Source organism: Serinus canaria, chromosome 6, assembly GCF_022539315.1.
Source record: "Serinus canaria isolate serCan28SL12 chromosome 6, serCan2020, whole genome shotgun sequence".
Taxonomy (NCBI): Eukaryota; Metazoa; Chordata; class Aves; order Passeriformes; family Fringillidae; genus Serinus; species Serinus canaria.
In genome coordinates, this window is record NC_066320.1 from 10,854,473 (window position 1) to 10,862,551 (window position 8,079).

At 46.6% G+C, this 8,079-nt stretch overlaps 1 protein-coding gene across 2 annotated transcripts in view; it reads right to left on the minus strand.

Annotated features, from left to right (window-relative positions):
* CSGALNACT2 (chondroitin sulfate N-acetylgalactosaminyltransferase 2) overlaps window positions 1-6,958 on the minus strand; it is a 31,785-nt gene extending 24,827 nt beyond the window's left edge. For both annotated transcript variants that reach the window (XM_030241081.2, XM_050975949.1), the window contains exon 1: window positions 6,816-6,958. The gene's annotated coding sequence lies outside the window, so the exon portion shown is untranslated. The remainder of the gene's footprint in view (window positions 1-6,815) is intronic.
* Between the last annotated feature and the right edge of the window lie 1,121 nt (window positions 6,959-8,079).

Sequence of the window (8,079 nt, forward strand, 5' to 3'; positions counted from 1 at the left end):
AGTAAGGAAAACCAGCTTAAAATACTACTTGATCCATAAATCCTGAGAAAATGCTGCTTTGAAAAATCAAACAACCTCAAGTTTTTCTTAAATAAAACTGAATCAGCTAGCTTAAATTCACATGTGGTTTTGAAAATTGTGCTCGCTTTGCTATTCCTCAGTCCTCAATTGAAAGATGGAAGGACAAACACAAACTACAAATGTTTTTAGAAAGGCTAAAATTCAGTGTAATAGCTCAGGTTCTGCTTTCAGCACAAGAAATCAGCCACAAATATGTCACCAGCCATGAAAGCTGGATGCCAAACAATTGAGAAACATCTGGTGCATTCCAGAAGCACAGCTAATGTCATCTGTAATTTTTCAGTATGAATTATACCTAAGCATTAACTTACTCTTAAAGGACTAGCAATACCAAGGTTCACCGGAAGCAGAAAAGCCAGCAGCCTGTCAGAACTATCTGTCTTGATATTTTCTATTTTCCCTGTATTGAAAGAGTTGCCAGTATGAACAAGCAGAAACCTCAAACACTGAACACTTGGCATTATGCTGCTTCACCTCTCCTGCTTTGTTTTCCAAGTCCCTGAAGTCATCTTTGGACCACTTGAACTCCCTTTCCTCCCCTTTTATTCAGGAAGAGATCCTCATGGTTTGAAGGGGAGAGAAGCCAAGAGTTTTGGCAAACCTCTGCTAAGTTTTTGCAGGCTCCTTGCACTCATCTTTTGCTGTTCATATTTCACTACCTTTTTTTTTTTTTTCCTAACTTTTTTTGCTTGTTTTGCTTCACAGCAGGGACACTGAGGTCGTTACCACAGACACTTGTCACAAGTGCAGTATTTAACACATGGTTCTACTGGCAAAAACTTCTACTACACAGTCTGAACACTGGTTTAGAGTTGTTTTTTTTTCCCTCCCTTCTTGTCCCCTCACACAGTTGATTTAAATCCCTATCATTTCCACCTGTCCATCTGTCCAGGACCTTAAATTCAAGAGGAATTCTGATGAATTAAATGCAAAAGAATTCAAAACCACTGGATTCTGTCCAACACCTAATTTAAAAAAATCCAACAAAGAAACATGCATAGCAGCACTTCATAGCAGAATCTAATGCAGTATTTTGGATGTTAACACCCAGTCCTTTACCAAACACTGTAGGCACTGGGGCAAAGTTTGCCCTGCGGAGGCATCTTACTGAAGCAATGGTTTGACTGTGCTGGGAAGAAACCTGCCAGCCTCTGTCCAGCCAGCACTGATTGCAAACAATACTCATCCTCCTACTTCACAAATTGTATGTGTGTAAGACACAAATTGTCTTCTTCAGAAGACTTCTACGTGCATCAGGAACTCACAGAGCACATGAAAGACAGACTATACTACCATCACTCTGCAGTCTTAATTTTCACTCTACCAGAGCACAAGACATGCAAGGCATCTGCTGCCCCTGCAGCAGTGAGCAACATCAACAGTGCTGTCAAGCGCCATCCTTTCTGACAGCACTGCTTGGGAAAGTCTTTAAGAGACAGCAGAAGTGCTACCACAAGTCATCTGAAAGCTGTCACCCAAAACACTCTTGCAGGACAGACTTTATTTCACAGAAATTTACGACTTAGCCTCAGAACTGTGAGTTCACTCTGAAAGGTGCTCAAGAGTAGCACTTGATGTTTTCACAGTGTGCTTCAAAACACAAGCTCATTTACATCATTTCCTCTGCTTTAATTCAGCAGTGCTCCTAACAAGCTTCAATTGCTTCCTGTGCATCATTGCTCAGCACCTGCCCCTGCAGCAGCAGCACAAACTCCACCCAGAACTCTCTAAGTATTATTTCTGCAGTTTCTACAGAGAAGATGCAAACACAACACACCAGCACTGGGGGAGCAGAAAATCTGCCTGGTTACTGATCTGGCTGCAACTCTCTGTCACACACAACACATTACAAACAAACAGCTACACACAGAATTAGCTCAGAGCCTCTGTAAGCAGCACCTCAGTCATCAGCTTTAAATTTTCATGTCTTCCTGCAATTACACACCTGAAAGTCAGAAACTGTCCTTCCATGCCTCTGGCAACTGGCATCAGAAAAACTACTAGGGCCCTTTTCTTTGCACAATTAACTTGGGCTAGTCAATACAAAACTGCTGTAGGTTCATACACAACTTTTTGGAGAACTCAGGTGTCCTCTAATTTTGCTCTTCTATGAAAGCATTCATATTTTGTCCTGACAAAAAGCACAATTAACAGTGCAGACATACTAACCTCATTTTGTGGTTGATGTTCATTTGTCAGAGTTAAATACAAGAAGCAGGTGTCTATATGAAAGAACCTCACCTGTTAAGTAATTTTACTTGGAAATACAATAACTGCAAGTACTGTATTTCTAAGCTACTTTTAACTCCTACCTCTTGTGCATTGCATTATTTGTACTCTGAACACCTGAGAACCTGCCTGGAGCTACATTCAACAAAAGGAGACGACTGCTGCCAGTCACAGCCAACAATAGGATGAGGGTAGGACCCATCTCCAGAGGATTTGTTAGCCATGAGAGAATTTTACTTCTGCTCTACAACTAGCACATTGATTTCCTTGAACAGAAATTCCCTCCAGTATGCCAGAGAAGAGTAAAATTGCCTTCCCTAGTTTTTGGGAGAACAAGCGCTGCAAGTGTCTGCCCACCAAATCCTCCCCCAGCACCAGCCCAGCCACCCCTACATGCTGCTGAGACAGCTACAGAACTTCCATTCTGCACCTTTTCTTTAGTTGCCAAGTGTGTACTTGTACTCAGACTCCCACAGGTAAACATTCTCACCCCTCCATCTATTGAAGCAATGCATCAATGGACATTTTAGGTCACTTCTGGCCATGGTAGAGGAGCTGATGGGAAGCCTCACTTTTGACAGCAGGATGCGTATGGTGGCTGTCGGGTGCTGATCTGTGCTTTCCGGACAGCTGCCCTAAGTGACATCCCTACCAGAGAACCCAGTACCAAAAGAGAAGGATCCTCTGCCAGGAGCTGCTTCACCAGTGAAACACCACCATTTAGTACAGGGAAGGAGGAAAGGTGAGAACAAAAGCCAGACAGACCTCCTCTTCACCACCCATTCACTCCACCAGTGAAAGAATTAAAGGGGGGGGGAAAGGCTGAAGTAAAACAGAGGCAGCTCTGCCCCACTGTCACCACATTTCTCAAATGTACCTCCCCAAGGAGACATGGGCACCCAGGGAGGTGGGCTCCAGACCAAAACCTTCCCAGGAACACAGAAAGGGCTACAGGAAGCAATCAGACCCAAGAGCACCATGCTGGAAAGCACCTACACTGCAGGCAGCAACAAATCAGTAAACAGGCCAATCACTACAGTCACTTTTTGCTACAGCTGGAGATGATTGTCAGGAAATGGACTTAAAAAGTACATACATGATTTCCTCACAAGAGTTTCCTCATGCCATCTGATTTAGATTCTCTGAATTTCACTCTGAACCACCAAGTCTTTTGATGTTCTTTCCAGAGCTCACATTTGCACTCACACCTTGAAATAACTTGCCAGTTTTATCAACTTGCTTTTAGAGGACTTGGTGTGTGACTGGAAAGAGGAGCAAGTGTCTCCTGCCAGCCTTACCATAACCCAGAGCTGCAGCACAGACAGCCCAGTGCCAGCAGACAGAGTTCAAGCTTCTCACAAATATTTTGGCATGTGCCAGGTTTGCACATGCAGCACCTTCAAGGATTAGGGAAAAAAGCCATCTTCCTTTCTCCTTGAATCTCCCATCTTTAGTGACTACACACAGCTTGCAATGATTACCTTGTTACTCTTTTTAAAACAGTTTCTCAGCAATCAGTGACTATCAGAATCACCAATTTAGACTACACACACCATGAAGTATTAGATACCCAAGAAATACTAAGCTGAATAACTTGCTGGTCTACATTTTTAAGTACATACAAAATACCTGCAGCCTTACAATAATTTTTTTTAAAGGCCTGGATAAAAGCAGAAGCTAGCTGCACCCAAAATGGGCCTCTAAACCAGGGTCTAAAACACAACCCGATTCAACTACTTTTGCACCAAAAGGCATTCATGGACTAGAGGGCTGTAAAATTTTTCCTGCCCTCAAAAAAAATAATTCTAAGAGCTTAATAAAAAAGAAATTAAAGATATTAAAGCAATTGCACACTTCCAATTTTTTTAAATGAGCTATAATATTAATGGATGTGCTGGGCTTTTCTAATCATCATTCAGAATGAAGCTGTTCTGGCAGAAAGTAAGAAGTGCCCTTCCACAAATTTCTTCTTATAAGCTGTGGTTCCAACTCAGAAATAAAACTATATTCCCATTCCCTTCAAAAAGCATTAAATTTCTTTTATAAACACCTTGTGAGTTCTGGTCTCATTTCCCCACTTCTAGCACCAAGCTTAAAAGAACATAATTAGACACAGAGATAAACCAGTTATTTGTGGTTTGTTTTTTTTTTTTCTAAAAACAACATGCTGCTGAAAATATTTTCTTCCCAATGTGCCCTTTGAGAATGACTTTTTTTTTTTTTAAGTCTTGTACTCTCGGAACCCCTGACTATTTTCTACATTAGTTTTCCAGAAGCAAAATTATTATGGCTTTTTTGCATACTTTTATTCCGAAGGGATGATCCTTTAGAGGGCAGATGAGCTAACAAAAGCCAAGGACATTATCAGCTCCAGCACTTATCCAAAGCCTGACTTTCATCCCACCTCTGTGATCCTGTTTCTGCATTATTTAAGGAGAAAATACTGCAAGTCATGAAACTTGCTTCATAATGACAGGCTGCTTCAGAGACAAGAAAAATATTGTGCAATTTGTTTTCTGCAGTGAAAAAAAGTGACCTCATATTTCTCATACCCGCCCTCCTGGGAGTTTAGTTTTATCCCTTTTAAAAGTTCAGGTGATTCTGATGGATTCTTTTTATAAAGAGGTCTACAGAACAGTTCTGGCAATCATGAAGTAGCAGACTGTGATGCAGGGGTTGAAATTCTTGTGCCAAATATGTTTGTGGGTTTTCTTGGTAAAAGACCACAGCTACTTATTATTTAACCATGCCCTCAGATGATGTTTTTCACTGACTTGGGAAGACCCATATCCTGGGGATGGAACATAAAAGCAAAGAATTTACATTCAAGAGTAATTTGGTGCAACTTCTACCACAATGCAGCAGCTGTACCGACAGCTTTGGGGGTTTCTTTTTCTCCTTTATTCCTTCCTTCCTTAAGCCTGAGAAAAAGGCTAAAACAAAGTCATGGGACCAAGAAGGAAAAGAACTATTCAAGATCAACTAATCTTAATCACACAGAAGTTCTCACATGTTTTCTCCAGCAACAGACAAGCTACACACTTTCTATTTGGGCAGTACAGTCATGTACTTCAACAACCACTGTTCCTCCTCCCATGTTCAGCTGCTGATGGTTTAGGACAGTGGTGCTGAAGCAATGCTCAGTGCAGGTCTCCTGATATTTCTGATTAGGACTCACTGGTAGAGTCTCCCACAAAAGCCTCAGGGTGTAACTGAGCCTCGTAGCTAACACCCCTCCACAAAACGCATCTACTTCCACCGACAGCTACTGGGAATATTCCCAAACTGCTGTCTTTGGTGCTCCTTGTCTTTGGGACCCTCAATCTACCTAATAAACAAAGGGAAACCAGAAGTTTCCCTCAAACACAGGTATGAATTTGCAGCTAGTGCATACTGGAAAAGAAGAAACTGTCATACAAGGCCTAGCATTACAGCCTCCACAGAAAAGAAAAAGGGGGTAAAAAGGTATTTTTACTGTATGACCTTAAACTGAGAGATACTGACTCACTGTTAGGACAACCTCTCTTTTCTGCAGTTGAGTTACCGGTGAAAAGTTATCCATCATCTACAAGTTTAGCAGAAGAGGTCAGTGTCTCAATTTCCACCTGACATAGGGACTCGAAGAGAAAAAAAGCACAAACAAACAACAGAATAAAGTAAACACTGATTACACTTCACTGAAAACACAAACTACCAAATTTAAATGCCTACATACTCAGGTTTAAAAAAAGGTCTTGTAAACTGCAACATCTCCGGTTTCTGCTTAAGCATTTCTGAATTAATTGACTGGTGACAATTACACAATTTATTTTTACGCTCAACACCAATCTCTCAGTTTGCGAGAGCACAGAATTTACCGAGCAAGAACGCCTCTGACAAAAACGGAGATGTAAACCACGGTTTAAACAACTCTCAACATTCCACTGATGATAATTAAGCACCCTCATGATCATTTCCCCTATTCTGGGGGGGTTGGTGGAAGGAACGGGGGTTTCTCGCGGCCGCAGCACGCCCGAAGGCTCCCCTGCAGCCCGGCACAGCCCGCCCGGGCGCTGCCACCGTGCCCGCTCCAGCGCTGCGCTGTGGCGGGGGGGCCGCCTGCTGCATCCCGCTGCCTGCGGCTGCACAAACACGCTCCCAGCACGCCTACGGCCGGCTAACACAATGGAAACGCAGCCGTGAGGGACAGATTCATTTTATTGTTGAAACAACGCTACGGTACAACCGAGTGGCACAGCAGGCCGCCGCGCCAGGGCGGTCGGAGCAGCCCCCGGCGGCCCCGGCTGCGCGGACCCACGGCCGCCCGGGGCGCTCGGTGCGGGCTGGCCGCAGCCCGCTCCGGGCCGGGACACGGGGCCAGGCCCGCCGCGATGCCGGGAGGGCTCGGGGGCGGTGCGCGGCACCTTCTGCCGGCAGCGGCGAGGGGCGGCGGGCCGGCCAGGGGCGCGGGGCCGGGAGGAGCGGGGCGGCGGGAGGGCGGAGGGGCGCGGGGCCGCCGTACTCACCGCGCGGGCCAGCGCGGAGCCCGCCTGCACTTCCTGCGTGCTCGGAAATGAGCGGGCGGGACCCTCCGCCGCGCCGCTTAAAGGGGACGGGCCGGCCGCCCCCGACCGCCCCCGGGGCGGGACCGGGTCCCCGCGCAGTCCCGTGGGGGAAGCGGGGCCGCCGCCGCCGCGGCACGGCAGCAGGGAGGGGCCGAGGGACCTCCCTCCGTTCCCTCACCCCGCCCTGCGGCGCCTTCGCTCCCCTGAGGGCGGTGGCGCTCTGCGCTCCGACGCGCCCCGGGAGCGGCGAGAAGCGCTCGTCTGAGGGTGAGAGCGGAGCGTATCAAGGCACCCTCGCAGCTGTGCCGGCCGCACCCGCCAGCGGGCCCCTCCGCGCCGCGGCCGCACCGAGCGCGCCGGAGCTCCCGGCCCCTGCGCTGCCCGCTCGCACCGCTGCCCGGGCGGACAGTGACCCTGCTCCGCCCTGGGAACCGCCGCGGCACTGCCCGGGCACCGACAGCACAGTTGCTCTGCCTGCCCTGGAGCTCCACGGCTCGCAGAGGTCAAGCAGCAGCAACACCACCATGATGCTGATTTCTCACATGTTAGCAAAACCCTGAAATGTAGCGTTTATGGTGGAAGCATGAAGCAGAATTTCCCAATAATTATTGTTTACTTATCCAAGTATTTATGTACAGTTCTGTATTTCCAGAAGAACATTTCATTACCCTATTTTTTTTTAATTATTAGTTTCTTGCAGGGCTTGATCTGAAATGAAGCCAGGCTTGGGAACTCATGTAGCTTCCAGCCACGTGTATGAATGGTGGCTTTTAAACCATAGTGTAAAAGGGTAAAGCTCAGGAAGCAGGTAAGATAGGAATGTTCTTCCAAAGATAGGTACCAAATGGTTTCGGTTCTGCTCATCAAAAACGGAGTCAGAGAAAGCCAGTAAAGGCTTATTAGGTACAGGCCTCCACCCCCTAACTTGACATCACTCTGCTGGATTGCCTGGGACTGCTCACCTGCCTCAAAGGCAGGCACTGAGGGCTTTCCAGAACAGAGCCCCAGTGGTCTGAGCAGCAGAGGCTGCATCCTTTGTCATGCTACTGCTCTGTTGAGATCTGTACCCCATTTAGCACAGAGCAGCCCTTTGTCTTCAGGCAGGCATAAACCCATTTGTTCATAAATAGCTACACCACAAAGAGTGGGAGGTGGCTGGGTGACCAAGGACCAGATTTGCTCAGTCCTGATTTCAGACCCTCAGACAGCAAAAGGTCTTTCCAGG